The sequence below is a fragment of the Budorcas taxicolor genome, chromosome 25, assembly GCF_023091745.1.
Source record: "Budorcas taxicolor isolate Tak-1 chromosome 25, Takin1.1, whole genome shotgun sequence".
Classification (NCBI taxonomy): Eukaryota; Metazoa; Chordata; class Mammalia; order Artiodactyla; family Bovidae; genus Budorcas; species Budorcas taxicolor.
The window spans coordinates 20,396,053-20,418,343 of record NC_068934.1 but is presented as its reverse complement, the minus strand read 5'-3'; positions in this window follow the sequence as shown (position 1 = coordinate 20,418,343).

Sequence of the window (22,291 nt, the reverse complement as noted above, 5' to 3'; positions counted from 1 at the left end):
AAGCAGTTTCACTTCAGTGATTCCATAGCAATCTCTTACCTTACTTACTTCACTCTTAAAATTTTTCCCAGTAAATGGTCTCAGGTAGGTGGGGCAGGTGAACTAATACTTAGGTTTAAGGTTTTGTTTTGTTTTTCCCTATAAATTGGCCTTGAAAATGCCCGTTTATTATTTTGAGTTCACTTACTAAGTACATGTGATAAAGCTTTTTATTTTTCAACTTTTTATTTTATATTGGAGTATAGTTGATTAACAATGTTGTGATAGTTTCAGGTGTACAGGGAAGTGATTCAGTTATGCATATACATCTATTCTTTCTCAAATTCTTTTCCCATTTAGGTTGTTACACAATATTGAGGAGAGTTTCCTGTGTGATTCAGGAAGTCCTTGTTAGTTATCCATTTTAAATATAGCAATTGATCAACAAAGATTTATTTACTTTCTCCTCCCATTATGGGCAGAATTTCCTTCCTCCCTTCACTGATCTTGGCCTTGGTCATGTGACTTGCTTTCACCATGGAACTCTTAATGGAACTGACAAATAGGGACCCAAAATGTGCTGAGCATTTATGTTCCAATCTGCAAGGGAAAAAAAAAATTCTTAGTTGCTTTTGACCAGATCCTCAGCATAAACCATATTGAAAAGACCCAAGTTCGACTTGTAGCCTGAAACATAACTATATTCTCAATCACACTTCTGCTAACCTAGAGATTCATGAGGGAAAATGTGCATATCTTAGCCCATGAGATTTTTGTATTTGTTTGCTGCATAGAAAAGCTGACAAATACACAGTGACCTTTATTTCATCCAATTTAACAGATTTTCTTTTTGATTGATATTGCCATTTAAGAGACACCAAGTAATTCTATCTCTGGAACTCCTTTCATCAGAACTCTTTTCTCTGGATTAGACATTTCAGCATGTGACTTATCTTTTAAATTAGTCCATATGCAGTGAGATGGTAACTGGCAAGACTGTAACACACTGAAATGCTGAAAAAGAACTTTTAATCAAAATGAGACCACAGGCAAGTTCAATAAAAGTACTTTTGTCATTTAATGTACTGAAGATCTAAGGGGCAACACTACCATATAGCTCTTAAAGGAAACTTTTGGCTTGACTGAGGTTAAAAGTCCTTGACTGCTGGTCAGCTGGTATCCCATAGGCTGGCTCTGTTATTGGTGAAATAGTTCCTGTCTCTCTGAAAAGTCATCATCAGTATTTCCACACAGCGATATACAAACATTCCTAAACAAATTCCTCGCATTCAGCCTTTTTTTTAATCAATCAATTCCTCTCCTTCAATCTGTAGCTAACTAGACATGAGTATAGTTAAATTAATTCTAAAGACCTAGAAGCACAAAATAATGGAATCTCCTTTTACGGGATTGATATCAATCACACTGCAATTGAATTACTATAGTATTGTTAATTATTGAATTTATTCCCCAATACCAAATCAATATAACTCCAGAAACATGATTACTTATAGTTTCTCCAAGTTAATTCTACATATATATTAAATTCACATTGATTGTCTGTCAATAAGTTGTCATTTTTCTGCACTTTAAGTAATTAAGACTCAGTTGGGGTTACATAAAACTGAAAACAAGCAAAAACACTCTTTTGTATAATTTGATCAAGATTTCAAGGAATTATTTTAGAACTGCCAACTGCTAAATAATTTACAGAAACAGACAATTCACTTATTATATTTTTCTTCCTATAAGGACAAACAGCAAGTTTCAACACTTGAAAAAAATTCTAAAACCTAACTTTTCTCAATAGAACATTTTTTTAGTATCTCCTCCCTAGACAAATGTTTTATTTCTGGAAATCAACTGAATTAGATGAGCACTGAAGGAAACCTGTGAAACATTGCCACTTTTTAATCCCTACTATTACCTTATCTAAAACTGTATTATATAAGTTAATAAATACCAAGCTGAAACTTTTACTGACCTCATCCATTATCCTTTGCACTCATCATCCTCATTTTATCTACTTTTTATACTATTAAGCATGTTGAGATCCATCATCCAATATCATTTTGGATTGAGGAGTAACACGAACATGAAAAAAAACTCTCTGCTCTCAGGGTCTTCAAAATCTAGCAGGTGAGACTACACAAAACTCACAACTTCAGAACACTAGGAAAACTTCCATAACAGAGAAAGGATCATAAAGAGGTCTTGAAAGAAGCAGAATCATCTTTGCCTAAAAGATTCCTACAGGATTTCTCAGGAACCTAAACAGAGTAGGATTTTGTGAACAAAGACAGAAAGTTCAATTGTCTGGACAGAAGTATGTTTAGTTGGGATATTCAGCAAGCTTTTAGAATATGAGAGGGATTTACATCTATGGGATCACAGTATAATACATAAAACAGAATCTACTGGTATACAACAGTTATAAGCTGATGAAAGCTTTATTTTAGCTGGAGGTTTTGGCTAACCTACTTTGCCTCTAAGAAGTGCTAAGTTAAATGATATTAGGCCAGTGAAAGTCCAAGTCAGCTTTATTTGCAATGATCTACTTTTTAAAAGAAAGCTATTGCATTCAAAAATCACTGCAGATGTAACTGCAGCCATGAAATTAAGACACTTGCTCCCTGGAAGAAAAGCTATGACCAACCTAGACAGCATATTAAAAAGTAAAGACATTATTTCCCAACAAAGATCTGTCTAGTCAAAGCTATGGTTTTTCCAGGAGTCATGTATGGATGTGAGAGTTGGACTATAAAGCAAGCTGAGCATCAAAGAATTGATGCTTTTGAACTGTGGTGTTCGAGAAGACTCTTGAGAGTCCCTTGGACTGCAAGGAGATCCAACCAGTCCATCCTAAAGGAAATCAGTCCTGAATATTCATAAGGACTGATGCTGAAGCTGAAACTCCAATACTTTGGCCACCTGATGTGAAGAACTGACTCACTGGAAAAAACCCTGATGCTGGGAAAGATTGAAAGCAGGAGAAGGGGATGACAGAGGATGAGATGGTTGGATGACATCATTGACTAGATGGACATGAGTTTGAGTAAGTTCCAAGAGTTGGTGACAGACAGGGAAGTCTGGCATGCTTCATTCCCTGGGGTCACAAAGAGTCAGACATGACTGAGCAACTGAACTGAACTGACTGCATTCATATAGCACCCTAATGATATTTTAAAATAATGATGTAAATAAACAAAGTTAGAAGCAAATATAATATTTAAGACAACCTATTTTGAAATTAGGAATATGAGTCATTTTTATGGTCCTTGAACCATTTCAACATGCTTTTTAAATTTCTGAATCTTAAAAACAAAAACAAAAACAGAAGATGTAAAATTGGACATGTAGATAATGGATCAATGAAGGTAGAAACAGAAATATAAAAATAATAATTCAAGTAAGAAACAATGAGATTTTGAATGAGGCAGTACACCTTAAGAAGACCTAGTTTAACAGCTCAGTTTATCCTGTAAAGAGGATGAAAAGGAGGAAGAGGTTATAGGAGAAGCAGTAGTTGATCATAAATGATTTGTTTCCATCACAATGAGTTGCAGGTTTCCCTTCATAAAAATAGATATGCTTGCTGTGCGATTTATAGGGATTTTTTTTGTTACAGTCAGAATAAGAAAAACATTATAAAACCCTAATGAGTCAAATATGATAACTACAAATTATTTTCTAAATTTTTACAAGAAGACTACTAAGCTGGCAAAAGAAAGTTGATGTTTAGAAGGCTTAAAAGCTAAGTACTATAAGGAATCAATCTATGCTTTTAAGTCATATGACAAGGATAAGGATGTTGTTGGTCTTTGTTTCACAGGAAAGGAAAGAGCAAAGGATTATAAAGTTACATTTGTGGCTCATGTTTATATCAGACATGACTGAGCAATTGAACATGTTTATTTAGGCTTGGCATTAACATTTACATCATCACTGTCTGAGATAAGCCCTGTGAAATTTTACAGGATGTAAGTCCCTTTGTACTCTATATAATTTCAAACATTTGAAAACAGCTATGACTCAACTTCTCAATTTTCAATATCTTCTGAATTTGTCCATTTTGTGGGAGCTGGGGAAATCTGGTAGGCCAAGACTGGGCAACAATAGTCTGCCAGTGTTTTATCCAGATCAAAAGGAAGCAGGTGGACTAAGTTCAAATCACGGTTTCCATAAATAACTACAACAATATCCAAGGAGCATTTTAAACCATCAAGTCTAAGATGCAAAGGATAAAGACAGAACACGCGGTATCAGGAGCTAAGGAAGTTGAAAAATAAAGAGCTCAGATAAGGTGATGGGATTCATTATAAAGGTTATTTCATAAATAAAGCACAAAAGGAGTTCTGATTTCACTGCTGTTTTGTTTTTAACTGAAGGATGGATATATTAGAAACGAATGTTATCCTGACTTTATAAACAATGAAACTGAGACAAACAATGAAACTAAGACGTAACACTTAAAAAGTGCTACGGGATCTTACTTCATTTCACAGGCTCATCTCTGTTAGAATCAGGACTTTTATTCAAAATAAGTTTCTCTGACTTCAGAATTTAAGACAACACTCACAAACCCTGAGAAATGTTTTGAAAGCATAGAGTTTAGTGCGATTAGATTTCATTTTTAAAAGGAGCCTGCTGGCATAATTTATAGTTAGGAAAATGGCTATATAATCTACCTGCTTATATGCTTATATCCCAGGTGGATTATATACTGCATCTCCCGCCCAGTCTCATTTCTTTCTTTTAATACGTCTTCCAACTATGTGAATAACCCATGGCTCTTTGCTGTCCACCATCCATTTTCCTAATGACCTGGATTCAAGAGCATATAATCACTCAGAAAGCTATTAGAGGCTATCCATCTTATACATTAATGGTCTATGATTATTAAATGGCAATATGTATACAGATTCATTCATACTTTTCTTACATATTTTATATATTCAGATAAATTTCATGGCAAAACCTTTTGAAGATTATTTAAATGAGAAGAGCAGAGTTAAAACTCTGATTGAAAATAAAATAAGAGCCAAAGAACAAAATTCACTTATAAGGATGAAAGTCATATTTATTTATTTAGTTTTTAATTGAATAACCTGAATTGAAAACCAAGAGCATTAGTGGTTCTGTAGAACACTGGTTTGAAAATAAAATTATTTATTGAAATAAATTTATTCTAAAATGTAAAAAGATGACGGAATTGGAAAGACTAACAGTGTTTGCATAACTTTCACAAGTCAGGAATGCTGTCATTTGGCGTAAATTTGTTATTTTAATTTCTGTAATGGCTATGGTAGAAAAAGGATTATTAGTCACATTTTATAGATGAAGAAATAGACTTCCCTGGTGGTTCAGATGGTAAGGAATCCACCTGCAATGCAGGAGACCTGGGTTTTATCCCTGGGTTGGGAAGATCCCCTCAAGAAGGGAATGACTACCCACTCCAGTATTCCTGCCTGAAGAATTCCATGGACAGAGCAGTGGGCGGGCTATAGTTCATGGTGTTGCAAAGAGCTGAAAACTACTGAGCAACTAACACTTCACTTCAACACTGTCTCAAGTCACACAGCTACAAAATGAGAAGTCACTCAGATAAGCAGTGGCAAAAATCAGATTTAAATTCAAGTTAGCATGGCTCTGAAACCTAAATCTTTCCAATCCTAGATATTTTCATTCAGTCATGAAAGACATGCCATATAATTATCATATAACTGGTATCAATCTATACACAATGAGAGGTACAAACGCCAAGATAGTCTCAATCCTTTTGTCAGCAGTTTATGACCTAATCAGAAAACACCAGCCAGGAACAATACCTGATAATGAAATTCAAACTTAACTGAGCCCCACTTGATTAGTAGATTTAATCAACAGACAATGGCAGCATTGTTTAAGGCTTTATGGTAGATTTGCAAAGAAGGAAAGAATTAGGAGCTTTCAAAATAAACAATAATATGAATACAGGATAAATTTTAGCCTAGGAAAAAAGGTTCTATACCAAACTAGAAAAACATAAGATTGATTTTTATTGTAATCACTTAAAATACAGTCACATTATTTACTGTATACCTTAATTTTTCACCTACAACATGCAGATGATACTTCACAGTGTTATTGGAAGGATCACTCAGGAAAACGCATGAGAAAGCAAGCAGAGAAAGCAGGTGCTATTCTAAAATTCAGGAAGTCACCAGAAGGTGTGTTTTATTAGAATATGACATTTCAGCCACACTTAAGAGTAATTAGATAGTTAATACAAGACTGTCAAAAGTTTTATAAAAAGAAAATAATAAAGATATATACTCTTGAACCTTAAAATCCTTCTTTGAATTTTTGTAATCAATTATTATGATCAATCATTCTGTGATCAATCACAAAAATTGTGATCCATTTTTTCATCAATCATTCAGATGCTTGTTTATATAGCTCATCGATGATCAAGAAAAGGTTAGTTAATAAATGAGATCTTGAAAGAAACCAACATCCACTTGCTTCTCTAAACTTATTCAAAAACAGAACAAAACAGGGTAGACTCATTCCAAAATAGAAAGTGATCTTCAGGTTCAAGCTAGTACACCACATGTCAAAAACTTGAAAAATTTTACTAGATTATATTAGGATTTAGGAGGATTCCACATGTGAATTATGGTTGAATTTTATATTTATATATGGAAAACTCTCGTGGTATGGATTTCATATTTATGTAACATATTCTAATATAAAATCCATACTGTGATTCACATGTGGGACACTCATACACATACATGTTCATTGTTGTTGCTGTTTAGTCACTAGTTCAGTTCAGTCGCTCAGCCATGCCCGACTCTTGGCAACCCCATGAAATCGCAGCACACCCGGCCTCCCTGTCCATCACCAACTCCCGGAGTTCACCCCACTAAGCTGTATCCAGCTCTAGAGACCCCATGGACTATAACCCACCAGGCTCCTCTGTCCATGGGATTTTCCAGGTAAGAACACTGGAATGGGTTGCCGTTTCCTTTTCCAAGGATCTTCCCAACCCAGGGATGGACCAAGTGTCTCCTGTATCTCCTGCACTGGCAGATGAATTCTTTATTGCTGAGCCAGCAGGGAAGCCCTATATATATATGTATATATATATGTATACATATATATATATCAATTTGCATGCACACACATACATATTCATATATATGTACCCAACTTTTCATTTAATTTCCAAAAGAAGTCTTCTGGATATTTGTCCCTATTTTCTGAAGGAGAAAATTTTCATGCATAGAAGTTAAAATAGTATTACCTGCCCATTGTAGAACCAGGATGTAACCTTGACAATTTTAGCCAGGGTCCTAGCACTCAGCAAGTACAGCATGATATAAAGTAGAATTATAGTACTGATAGAATATCTCTTAATCCCTCTATCAGTAAAGTTTTCCTGTAATACAAAATAATGATCATGACTAAAATAAAGTACATGATTTGTGTAAAAGCAGCTGTGGTATAGAGCCAATAAAAACTCTACAGAGTAAAATGGCCTAAGATCTAGTTTAACCATGTACTGACTTTGTGACATTAGGATAAATTGCTGGGAACAACAAAAGCTAACATTTATGGAGAATTTGTCATTTGCACAATATGATAAGAGGTCTATCATACTATATAATTTTCATAATTTTTTAAGTTGTTCATATTGTTGTCCTCCTTTTGCCATTGGAAAAATGGAGAGGCAGAGAACATATGAACGTCCCTAGATCACCCTAGGGAATGGTGAGGTGAAGATTTTAAACTTATTCCAGAAATGCAGCTTTGAGCCACTCAGACCACTGCTTCTAAGTGTGACATGTGAACCCATTTCTCTCATCTCTTAAATGAGGGCAAAATCCTCTACACGTATGATTACAATGATGATAAGTGCACACAGACTTTGGGGGCTGTGTCCTACCCATATAGTTTAGCATGAGACAACTTGGAGGGTAAATGTCCTACAAAGAGACTCACATTCTAGCCTATCACTAGTTCTTAACTGCTCATTTGCTTGAATTAGAAGCAGAACTGATTTTGGCAAAGCTATTTTGTATAAGACATTGCTATGGGACACCAAAGGCCTTCGTCTAGATTTACTAGAAACCAACGTGAGGACTACTCACACTGCTGAGAAATTAAACAACTGAAAAATGAACATTATTCTTTATTTTAAGTTACCTTTCTACTTAGAAAGTTGCATTTTAGTTTTCAAGAAATATTTTAATTATGAGGCATCTAGGGTCCAGGGAATTACAGCAGTTTATCAAGTTAATACAGACTATGAACACTGCAGGAACATCCTAACTGAGGCATCAACAGTTTGAGCTTCAGAGATAACAACTTTTTAGTATATAAAAATTTAATAATGAAAGTGAAAGGGAAAGTTACTCAGTTGTGCACAACACTTTGCAACCCCATGGACTGCAGCCTCCCAGGCTCCTCTGTCCATGGAATTTTCCAGGCAAGAATACTGGAGTGGGTAGGCATTTCCTTTTCTAAGCAGATCTTCCTGACCCAGGGATTGAATCCAGGTCTCCTGCATTGCAGGCAGATTCTTTACCATCTGAGCCACCAGGGAAGCCCAATACTGGAGTGGGTTGTGAATGCACAGTAGTATATTTTATTAATAGAAGTAATTAAGTATATTTATTAAATTCATAAATGTTTGAAAAAGTAAAGCAATTGTAGAGTTACATTAACTGATTTGAACTAATTTGAATTGATAAAAGGAAACCTGAGGAATACTTGGAGTAAAAGCATTTTTTGTAAATGCACTGTTACCTTATTTTTGTCCAAAGTATTTACTAGGATGTGTCTAATATCAGGGCCGAGATAGGAGCTAATGAATTGGTAAAAATAACTTAGTCATTGAAGAAATGTTAATAAATTACAACAAAGGAAACATAGATGTAAAGAATAGACATTTGGACATAATAAGAGAAGGCAAGGGTGGGATGATTTGTGAGAATACCACCGAAACATGTACATTGCCGTATGTAAAACAGATGACTAGTGCAAGTTCAATGCAAGAAGCAGGGCACCAAAGCAGGTGTTCTGGGACAACCCAGATGGATAGGGTGGGGAGGCAGGTAGGAGGGGAGTTCACAGGTGTAACTGTGGCCAATTCATGTTGATGTATTGCAGAAAAAAAAAAATCACAATAACACAAAGTAATTTTTCTCCAATTAAAATAATTAAAAAAAGAGAAGAAAAAATAATCAATTGAAGACCATCTACTTTTTAAAATCATTAGAAATAGCTACTAGTCTTTATTCTTGGCTCAAAATGTTCATTAGGAAAATACACATAAATAAAATCATTTTCAGTAATTCCTTTCAGCCCAGGTAAAAATTATCATAGTTTCTTCTTTTGTAGGAGAGAACAGATTAAACTGTTAAGAATATTCATAGGGCCTTCCATGAACCTTAAATTTTATAAAGCTGCCACACACACAAATACCAGACTGTATTATTACTATTTTTATCATATTTTAAGGAGTGCTATTTATTAGCTAGTAATGTTCGCTTTGCTAAAAGGCATTCTATTATGGAGGGTAAGTGTACAGGTTCTGGAAACTTAACTCTGTAATGGGGACACTAATCATAATTACAACCCACCTCTTAGAATTACTATTCTGACATAGAGTAAACACTCCAAAATGATAGCTGCTTTAAACCTGAAATCATCCTTGACAATTTTTGTTTTTTTTCCACACTCCACAGTGATTCCATTAGCATATCTTGTCAACTGCAATCTCAAAATCTATCACATCGCTGAATCCATCTCACCACAGCCACTGCTAAAACATTATATCTAATCCACCATTATTTTTCACCTCTTCTGCTACATTAACCTGCTAACTAGTCTCCCTGTTGCTGCTCTTAGTGGTAAAGTCTATTTCCACATAGTAATCACAATGATAGTATAATACATAAACCAGATTATATGACTTTCTTATTCAAACTAAGTCCTCTCTCAAATTTATGCAAAAAAAAAATTCAAAAATTCATGAGACTTCCTTGGCAGTCCAGTGGTTAAGACTCCTAGCTTTCAGTGCAAGAGGTGCAGGTTTGATTGCTGGTCAGGGAACTAACATCCCACATGGTTCATGGCACAGCCAAAACATTTAAATAAATAAATAAAATGCATTTACCTTAAAAACAAAAACAAAAACAAAAACTGTGATCTTCCCCCTGTTTCATCCCTTCCAGGCTCCCTGACTCTCACATTTCTAATACATTGTCTCATTGTCTCCTGTCCCGCTGGTCCTCCCTGGTTTTGCCTGAAGGCCTCGTCCCCTAGGGGTTCACCCCCTTACTTCTTTCTAGTCCCTCCGCAGTAAATACCTCCGGAGAGTCCTTTTTGGCTCTCCTTTACATGCTCTCTTCTTTCCCAGATTTGTTTTTCTTGGTGTTTCACTATTCACACATGACACTTGAATGAAAGGTTTGAACTGCACAGGTCCACTTAAAGGCAGATTTTTTCCAGTAAACTCTTCCATAGTGCTACCTGATTCACAATTGGTCGAATACATAGATGCAGAACTGGAGACACTGAGGTCTCACTATAAAGTTATAGGCATGTTTCCAACTTGTAAAGCAGTGTCACCCGTTGTTCATCGGTCAACTGTATTTATCTCTCGTCCATCTTCTTTGTCAGAATACACACTCAAAGAAGCCAGAGTATTTGCTGTAATACCCAATGCCTTAACCTCTGCCTAGAGATGCGTGTTTTGTGTGTTAGCTGCTCAGTTGTGTCCAACTCTTTGCGACCCCATGGACTGTAGCCTCCCAGGCTCCTCTGTCCATGGAATTCTCCAAGCAAGAATACTGGAATGGGTTGCCATGCCCTTCTCCAGGGGATCTTGAGGCCAAGGGATCAAACCCAGGTCTCCCACAGTGCAGGCAGATTCTTTACTGTGTGAGCCACCAGGGAAGCCCAATACTGGAGTGGGTTGCCAAGCCTTCCTCCAAGAGATCTTCCCAACCCAGGGATCGAACCCAGGTCCCCTGCATTGCAGGTGGATTCTTTACCATCTGAGCCACCAGGCAAGTCCATCAATACCAGAGTGGGTACCCTGTCTCTTCTCCAGGGGATCTTACCAACCCAGGAACCAAATCAGGGCCGCCTGCATTGCAGGCAGATACTTAACCAGCTGAGCTACCAGGGAAGCCTCTAATTCCCTGGAAGAAGGATTGCCATGCCCTCCTCCAGGGGATCTTCCTGATCCAGGGATCAAATCTGTGTCTCTTATGTCTCCTGCATTGGGAGGCAGGTTCTTCACCACTATCACCACCTGGGAAGCCCTGGACACCATCCTAGGTGTGTAAACTACATCATTTCATTTATTCTTCAAGGCATTCCTGAAAGGAGGTAACATTCTTCCCATTTTTATACCTTAAAAAATTGAATTGAGAAGATAAAATTCATTCTCTGGAGGCACACAACAGCTCACAGTGAGTCAGGATGTAAATCCAATGAAATCTTAATGATTTCAGAGTGCTCACTATTTCCATCTTGCTGTGCTCTTTATTTCACCTTTTGAGTCAGAAGTCAGGCAAATTATGCTTTTATCTCTGCAGCAAGCCATTATCATGACACCATAGTTCAGTGTAAGATCTCCATTAAGCATAGTCTATAAATTTGCAAAGATCTCATTTTTCCATTAAAATCAAATCAAGGTACTGTTTTTTGATAATATGCTTTCATCTTATTAACTCCACCAAAATATGCAATATGAATACTTCATTTAAAAAGTCAATGTTTAAATTCTGAGTCTGAGAACTTTATATTTCTCTATAACCTTATGAATCTCAAATCTGATTCAGTACTCTAGTACTGCTCCTAAGATGGAATTAAGAGTTTGCTCTAATACTTCCTATTGGAACCTTGGAACCTTCTCCACTTGGTATAAAGCTACTGTTTTCTTCTACTTTAGTCCTTAAAACCATATTTCATGGAACTTTTCAGTTGTTCTCAAATAAAATCATGATACAGCCTGATGACATTCTTATCAATAGCTGATTACTTGGCATGAAACCTCAATTTTAGCAACATCCAAATCCTTCTTTCTCCTTCACTGAATGAACACTTTCAAGACAACATTTATGAAAGTTAAGAAGTGCAGATATAGATTAATAAAGTATATTTTTCCTACAAGATGAGCTGGAAAGCTAATACAAATGCTGCACTGGACTGAGGCATTCAAATAAATAACTTTACAATTATGTTCCTTTGAAACTTCTGATAAGCTGGCTAACTTAACTGTTTTCATTGGAAATATCATTTTAAACACCCACTGTGTGTAGGATTGGTTTTCATAAATTAATTTCTGAAAACTGTTTTGAGAAACTCAGGAAACAGAAACCCAATGTTTTGGGAAGATACATCATCTCTGTAGTAGTATTACAGAAAACTGATACTATAGGAACAGAAAACACCTGGGTGTTTTAATAAAGTCAGAAATTGCTCTTTTGTTCCAATATAAATTCCCAAGTCCGATGAGATGAAGAAAGGAGAGTGTTCCCCAAATCCACAGTGAAAAAGGCAAATAAGAAACAGAGAAAGTGTGTCCATCAGATAGGGCTCAGGCTACAGGTCCCAGAATACTGCTCATAGGTCTCATTAAAGATATTTGCATTCAGAAGCAAAAACAGAAGAAAATGTATGAGAAAGATTAGTAATATTGAATAAATATAGTTTCTGACAAACAGGAATTCTCAAAGTCTCATGAAAACAGAATATAAATTTCTCCACTGGTTAAGATCATGTAGAATATAGCAAATCCTTTTTGCTTATGTCCATATTACATTTTTTCCTATTGTACTCATGCTCAGTTGTGTGTAAGTCTTTGTGGCCACACTGACTGTAGCCTACAAGTCTTCTCTGTCCATGGGATTTCCTAGGCAAGAATACTGGAACGGGTTGTCATTTCCTACTCAATTACCTCAACACAGTACCCTGTACAATAATTTTTTTCAATAAAATAAAGATAAATAAGAGATTTCACAATGCTCAAATTACAGAGGAACCAATTTTCTTTCTTGATAAATTTAAAAAGGAAAACAATTTTTAAATTTCAGATTTCTCAAAAACAATGGAATTCAGTTCAGTTCAGTCACTCAGTTGTGTCCGACTCTTTGCGACCCCAAGAATCACAGCATGCCAGGCCTCCCTGTCCATCACCAACTCCCGGAATCCACCCAAACCCATGTCCACTGAGTCGGTGATGCCATCCATCTCATCCTCTGTCGTCCCCTTCTCCTGCTGCCCTCAATCTTGTCTTTACCCTTATTTTCATAAAGGAGGGAAATGAGGTTCAGAGCAGACAAATGATAAACTCTGAGTCACAAAGCCAGCTGCTTACAAATTTGAGACTGAAATTCAACACAGTACCTACCGATTTGAAGATCAATTTTTATGGTTAACTGTGAGTCTGTCCTGAAGGTGTTGCTTAAAAACAGCGTGAGTTGTAACAGGAAAACAACCATTGCATTATGTGAAAAGATTCCCTTTGTAACAAAAGCTTAGGCTCATATTTCACATTGCCATATATCCAAATTTACTAGGACTCATGCTATTTTGGTCTAGTGTCACTAATTCCTACATTGTTTTGCATTTTCTTCTGACTTTTCATTTTTTTAACAAACTCTTATCATTAATGGGTACATTAGAATTGAAGGAGCTTGACAGACCAACATTGTGTATTTGTGACTTCTACCAAGTTCTCATCTAACAGTGAGGTCATATGCAACAAAGACAATTCTCCCTTTAACACAAAGTTAAAGCTGAAAGAAAACCAACACATCTTTTCTTTCCAAACATTTTTAAACTAAAATAAAACATCCATCTTAAGGAGGTTATCCTTGGATAAAACAAAGAAGCCTCAGATAAAAAATTCCAACCTAGCTATTTAAAATCCTAAAAGATGACAGGGTTAAAATGCTGCACTCAATATGCCAGCAAATTTGGAAAATTCAGCAGTGGCCACAGGACTAGAAAAGTTCAGTTTTCACTCCACTATCAAACGAAGGCAATGCCGAAGAATGTTCAAACTACCAGACAATTGCACTCATTTCACATGCTAGCAAGGTAATTCTCAAAATCCTTTGGTTAACCTTCAGCAGTATGTGAACCAAGAACTTCCAGAGGTACAAGCTGGATTTAGAAAAGCCAGAGGAACCAGAGATATAATTGCCAATATTCACTGGATCATAGAAAAAAGCAAGGGAATTCCAGAAAACATCTACTTCTGCTTCATTCATTATGCTATAGCCTTTGACTGTGTAAATCACAACAAATGGTGGAAAAATCCTTAAAAAGATGGGAATACCAGATCACCTTACCTGTCTCCTGAGAAATCTGTATGCTTCTTAATGAAGCAACAGTTAGAACTGGACATGGAACAATGGACTCATTCAAAATTGGGAAAGGAGTATGTCAGAGCTGTATATTGTCACCCTTATTCAACTTCTATGCAGAGTACATTATGTGAAATGCTGGACTGGATGAATCACAAGATGGAATCAAGACTGCTGAGAGAAATATCAATAACCTCAGATACACAGATGATACAACCCTAAAGTCAGAAAGCAAAAAGGAACTAAAGAGCCTCTTGATCAGGTTGAAAGAGGAGAGTGCAGAAGCTGATGGAAAACTCAACATTCAAGAAACAAAGATCATGGCATCCAATCCCATCACTTCGGGGCAAATAGATGGGGAAAAAGTGAAAACAGTGACAGATTTTATTTTCTTGGGCTCCAAAATCACTCTGGATGGTGACTGCCGCCACAAAATTCAAAGATGCTTGCTCCTTGGAAGAAAAAATAAGACAAACCGAGACAGCATATATAAAACAGAAATATCACCTTGCTGACAAATGTCCATATAGTGATAGCTATGGTTTTTCCAGTAGTCATGTACGGATGTGAAAGTTGGACATAAAGAAGTCTGAGCACGGAAGAACTGATCCTTTCAAACTATGGTGTTGGAGAAGACTCTTGAGAGTCCCTTGGACAGTAAGAGGATCAAATCAGTCAATCCTAAAGGAAATCAACCCTGAATATTCACTGGAAGAACTGATGCTGAAGCTCCAATACTTTGGTCACCTGATGCAAAGAGCCAACTCTTTGGAAAAGGCTCTGATGCTAGGAAAGATTGAGGGCAGAAGGAGAAGGGAACAAGAGAGGATGAGATGGTTGGATGGCATTACTGACTCAGTGAACATGAATTTGAGCAAATTCAGAGATAGTGAAGGACAGGGAAGCCTGGCATACTGCAGTTCATGGGGTCATAAAGAGCTGGACAAGACATAGCAACAAAAGAACAGTAACAACTAACTCTTTCCAAAGATGAGGGAGGGGCAGGTTTGCATGTCACAAAATTTTATGTGGCTGCACCTGCAGGTTACTTGGTGCATAACATCAGCCAGTGAACCAGGGTGAAGGGAAAGCATAGGATTTTGTGATTTATTTGTAAAATATGTGTGCAAAAAAACTTAGCAGGCCTTCCACACAGCAGTTAAAGTATTCTAAACCCTGGCAGGACATTTCCTGTCAAAAACATCATAGACACTTTACCCATAAGGCATATGTTCCATACCAAAAGGTCCTTGAAATCTGGTTATATTTAGTACTATTCAAAATGTTCATGGACCATGTCAAAAGATTCCATCCAAAACCAAATATGCTCCTGGATGTTTTAGATAAGACCAAATTTCAAGAATACTTTGGCATGGACCAAATATCTTCTGACCTATAGCTGGATGAATCAGATCAAATGTATATGTGCAAAAAACATTAAAACAATATGTATATAAAACATTTTACCACCTTAAAAGTTATTTTGTGTATAATTCAAACCATTTAGAGCCTACCTCCATCCAACGTTGATCTACTTTCAGATTCGCCTATTCTAAAGTTTCATGTCAGCAAATTCATAAGGAATGCACTCAATTGTATTTGGCCTTTTTTTCAATAAAGAGAATACATTTTAAAAAGACAACATCAATGGCCAAAATATTTGAAAACTACTACAGTCAATAATATACTGATTCCTATTGTAGATTGTTAGAGTTGTTATTTTAAAGAAACTTGATGAATTTTATTTTATCTGAGTGACAGATTTTATTCAGTTGGCCTTTGAACAACATGGGTTTGAACTGCCTGGGACGACTTTTACACAAAATTTTTTTTCAATAAATACATACTAAAGACTACATAATCTGTGGTTAGTTGAATCTACTGAGAATGCCAGACCAAGGACATGGAAGACCAAATATAATATAATACCAGAATTTTTTACTACAAGGGTCTGTGTTCCTAATCCTCACATTCCTTGAGGTTTTTCAAAGGTCAACTGTAGTCCCTTATTACCCCAAATTAATGATGGACATTCAAAAAGTTAGCATTGCATTCTTCAGTAGAATTCAGGGCAAGAAATGTGCACCCTTCAAAAAAGCTGAGGAAAATCTAATACACAAATGCAGGCTAAATTATGAGTATTTTATGTTACTCTTTAAAATGAAGACACTTGCTTAGCACTGTCATATATACCTCTTACACTACACTTAATGGAATCACACAAATAGTGTATAGGAAATATCTTCATTAACAATGAGAAGAAAATGTGTTTTTCATTAAGCAGGCATTTATGGAACACTGGGCACACAACTATGCATGAAAAAACTATGCATATCTCCCCAAATGTCTACATTAGTCAGCTCAGGCTGCCATAACAAACTATCACAGGCTGGGTGGTTTAAACAATAGAGATTTATTGTCTTACAGTTATGGACGCTGAGAAGCTCCAGACCAAAATCTAGTATAGCTGGTTTCTGGTGAAGGTTCTCTTCCTGGCTTGCAAATAGCTACCTTCTTGCTGTGTGCTTACGTGGCCTTTCCTTGAGGAGGGGTAGGGGTGGGGGGAGTATGGCTGTGGGTATGTGTGTGTGAGGGGAGAGAGAGAGAGAGAGATTTTTCTCTTCATATAAAGGCTCCAGTCATATTGGATTAGGACCCTACCCCTATGAGTTCATTTAACCTTAATTACCACCCAAAAGTTCTATCTCCTAAGACAGTCACATGTTAGAACTTCCAACATATTATTTTGGGGGAATACAATTTAGTCCACAGCACAAACCCTACTGCTTTAGATCTCCAGAGGAACTCCTTGACCCAGGAATCAAACCCGTGTCTCCTGTATCTCCTGCACTGGCAGGCAGATTCTTTACCACCAGCACCACCTGGGAAGCCCATATGACATTAATATACACCATTAATTAGAGTCTCAACTTTGCATTAACAAAATACCATATATTTCCCTTTTTTATCTAAAATAAAAAACTACTGTTCCTTTATCTATGAAAATTTTAATCTCAAACTAGTCTTCTCTCTTCTTGGCTAAGATTATTGAGATACTTATTCACACTATTAACCTCACTTTCTGAAAGCATGTCATCTAGTGTGATGCCACTCTTCCTTGGACCCACCTGTAAGTCACCCAGCACTTGCCCCAATCCTATAATAAATAGTTTTTAAGATTGCCGGCAGAAACATCAATAACCTCAGATATGCAGATGACACCACCCTTATGGCAGAAAGTGAAGAGGAACTAAAAAGCCTCTTGATGAAAGTAAAAGCGGAGAGTGAAAAAGTTGGCTCAAAGCTCAACATTCAGAAAACAAAGATCATGGCATCCGGTCCCATCGCTCCATGGGAAATAGATGGGGAAACAGTGGAAACAGTGTCAGACTTTATTTTTTTGGGCTCCAAAATCACTGCAGATGGTGATTGGAGCCATAAAATTAAAAGACGCTTACTCCTTGGAAGAAAAGTTATGAGCAACCTAGATAGGATATTCAAAAGCAAAGATACTACTTTGCCGACTAAGGTCCGTCTAGTCAAGGCTATGGTTTTTCCATTGGTCATGTATGGATGTGAGAGTTGGACTGTGAAGAAGGCTGAGCGCCGAAGAATTGATGCTTTTGAACTGTGGTGTTGGAGAAGACTCTTGAGAGTCCCTTGGACTGCAAGGAGATCCAACCAGTCCATTCTAAAGAAGATCAACCCAGGGATTTCTTTGGAAGGAAAGATGCTGAGGCTGAAACTCCAGTACTTTGGCCACCTCATGCGAAGAGTTGACTCACTGGAGAAGACTTTGATGCTGGGAGGGATTGGGGGCAGGAGGAGAAGGGGACGACCGAGGATGAGATGGCTGGATGGCATCACTGACTCGATGGATGCGACTCTGAGTGAACTCTGGGAGTTGGTGATGGACAGGGAGGCCTGGCGTGCTGCGATTCATGGGGTTGCAAAGAGTCGGACACGACTGAGCGACTGAACTGAACACCCTCTTGCTGAGAGGCCCCCTGATTCCCTATAGAATTAGCTCTGTCTCACTGTAACTAGTATTTAAGCCAATTTGTGCAATTACAGGTTTGTTCCTGCTGTACTATGTCTAGAATCCCTTTCTTATATCATGATCTTTACTCAACCTTAATCTAGCTCCACCCTCCAGCCCTCAAATTCTACCCCTCCAACTCATACCACAAACCCCTGTATTGAAAGACCTGCCTTAAGCCAAACTTCAAGTTTCCAATAAATTCAGATCTTTCCTTTATACCTTAGAAAAACATACCTGCTGAGTCACTCTTCTTCCTGTAACCAATAAACCTATCTTTGTCTCATATTCAGGTGTGCAACTGATATTGGACACCATTATTAAATAGGCAGTAAGCTAGGCCCATAATAGAACCAATAAATGTAATATAAGTAAACTAGAATGAAGTCTTTTGAACATTTCTGGTGCATAATTACATTTATTTAGGGGTCCATCTAGTCAAAGCTATGGTTTTTCCAGTAGTCATGTACAGATATGAGAGTTGGACCATAAAGAAGGCTGAACACTGAAGAATTATACTCCTGAACTGCTACAGAAGAGAGTCCCTTGGACAGCAAGGAGATCAAACTAGTCAATCCTAAAGGAAATCAACCCTGAATATTCATTGGAAGAAGCAATGCTGAAACTGAAGCTCCAATACTTTGGCCACCTGATGTGAAGAGCCAACTCACTGAAAAAGACCCTGATGCTGAGAAAGACTGAGGGCAGGAGGAGAAGGGAGCAACAGAGAATGAGATGCTTGGGTGGCATCACCAATTCAATGGATGTGAGTTTGAGCAAACTCTGGGAGATACTGAAGGACAGAGAAGTCTGGCTTGCTGCAGGCCATGGGTCGCAAAAAGTTGGACACCACTTAGTGATCGAACAACAAATACAGTAATTTAATTCACTTAAAATGTATGTTGTTTATGAGGACACAACTCAGGTTTTTAGAATTGGATTTCTTCCTCTGAGTGATCTTAATTGTTCATGTCGTGTAGTTTTTAAACCTTACAATGGCTTCCAACTGCACTGAAAATGAAATCTAATTCTTTACTTTGGTCTACAAGATGCTAAATTATACAGAACATGCCTATTTGTCCAATCCCATTTCTTGACACCTCTTTCACTTGCTTCTAAGTTCAGCCCCACTGACCTTCTTTTTCCTTCTAATGCATATCAAAATAAGCGCTGCCTGAGACTCTGGCACTCACTACTTCATTAGGAAAGTCCCTCCCCAAAAACTTAACATGGATTTTTGTCTTTGAGGTATTATTTGGTGAACTTTTCTGTCTTCCACACAACATCAGTAAACAAGCATTACCTTAGGCATTTTGTTCTATTAGGATAAAACATCTTCCTACTTATTTCAGGTTTTTTAAAAAAAATCTTGAACACATTAACAAAAACAACAAAATCACATCATAGGTTTTTTGTATAGTCACAAATTAAGATAATATGGCTTTGGATCAAATTACCAAACCACGTATTCAACAAGCATGATCAAAGACCAAAAGTGAACTGTTGATTTCCATTTGTGTTATCCGCTTTTACTTTTGATCCATTTGTATGTTAAAAAAAAAATCTAAAAACATTTTAAGAGAAACTGTAGTTTTTCAATACATTTCCATTTTCCTTTCTTTTTTCTGTGATCAGCTTGAATATCACCATGAAAATTCATTTTCCACCATTTCTGAATGAGGTTCTGATGCTAAAAAAAATCATATATTATTATACACCTGAAAAGTAGGTTTGACCAGTTGTCATTTTCACTTTTTCTTTGTTTGGTGTTACGATATGTTCTATGACAGTAATATTTTAAAACTTTGGTGTAACAATTGGATCATCTGGATTATATTCACTGATCTGTGTTTGTTTGGGATATCCATGGGGTATAACATAACAGTAGAAATAAAATGATGATTAACAAATGATGCCTATTCTTCCTTCTCACATAATCATTCTTAATAAAACAGCTTGGGTGCTAGGTTTCATGAAAGGCATTGATTAGTACATTAGGCCAAGAATATAAATTACCTCATCAAGGGGATAATCAAAACAATTTTCACTGAGCTGCTTATCATTTATTTTACTTTCTCTATTTTAAAACTTGGAAGTTCCTGAGTGTCACTGTACTGTGTACAATATAAAAATATTAATGAAGACCAACGTTAATGAAAACATTTTTAAGTTTAGTTCAGAGCTAGGGTGTGCTCGATATAGGGCACTATTTGACTATTTGGCTGAATCAACTATAACAAAACTATTTCATAAAGAGAACAATGTGATGAAAATTATTTTTCAGAGAGCTGGGATTTTCAAGGTTCTTTAAACTTTTGTAGAGAAAACCAATTTTGAAAATAATTCCATATGCCTTAATGCTCTTGAGTAAAGATAAAAATATGATAAACCCAAATTAAATGTGAACATAAACTTGTTTCAATATCATAGAATCAATGACTAAATTGACACACTTTTAATTGGATACCAGAATCATTATTTTTCTTAGTATTCTTTTCACCATTTAAATAATTTGTGTTACAATTGTTCAGATTTGTAGATTTCCAGGTAAAATACATTAAGTCACTAGTGAACAAAAAACAAGAGATGAAGAATTCTTTGATTTTGTTCTGACTTTCCAAAAAGGAAACAGAGTAATAAGAGAGAAAGGATTTAGATATTTTAGGGGTTATTGTCATTAACTTGTAGAGTGAACACTGAAATATTAACCCACTTATTTTGTTCTTCATGTCCTAATATGCAACACAAAGATATTAGGCTTATACTAGTTCTAATACTCTGTAAACCATTGTTTTAGAGGTAGATGACAATAATAATCGGGGTATTGGTTGCTCAGATATATTTACATTTTTGTAAGACCCCACTGTGATGTGGGATCTTAGTTTCCCAACCAGGGATCATACCTGTGCCCCCTGCATAACCACTGGACTGCCAGGGAAGTCCCTATGTTTACATTTTAATATGTATTTATTTGTACACTAATGATTTGTGTTTCTACCAGAAACAATAAAAATAGTGACAACGGCTAATACATATAAACCTGTAATGACCTAGACACTTTAAAATACAATATCATTATAAGAACTCTGATGGGTAGGTACAGTATTATCTCCACTTTACAGATAACTGCTGAAGCAAGGAAAATTTAATTTGGTAACAGACACGCAGCTGATAAGTTATAGGCTTGGTGATTGGAACCAAGTTTGTTCTATTAACTGAAACATCATTTATTAGTGCAATATATATTCTGTTGGACTCTTTTGCAACCCCATGGCCTGCAGTCCTCAAGTTTCCTCCAACCATGGAATTTCTCCCAGGCAAGAATACTAGACAGGGTTGCCATTTCCTTCCCCATGGTATTCTCCCCATCCAGGATCAATCCCACATCTCCTGCATTGGCAGGTGGATTCTTTACCACTGAGCCACGGGGGAAGCCCACTGTACCATGTAGAGCAGTGAGAAAAATAAGCCAGGACGGCTTAAAATAATGCCGAAGGAGGAGAGGTAGATATCAATAATGTGCAACTGTATCCAGGTCTTCTTCTTTCCTGGCACCCAAAGGACTACATTGCCCAGCTGATTTTGAAGTTAGGTCAAATATTTGACTGGTTCTGGCCAAAAAATAGGAGCAAAAGAGATGGGTCTCCCATGTAGTCTTAGCCAGGGATAATCTTTAAAACCTTCTACAGACCCTCACTTTTCCTGCCAATGATGCCTAAGGGAATTTTTATTACAAACTTTGCAGTCAGAAGATGGTACAGTCTGTACCACCTGGGGTCTCTAACTTGTCTTCTAGAACAGATTTATAAAGTCAAGACACAGTGAACACACAGTGAGAGAGAGAAAATAAACCCTGTACAGACCCTGGGACTTGATGCCATCAATCAACATCACGTTACAC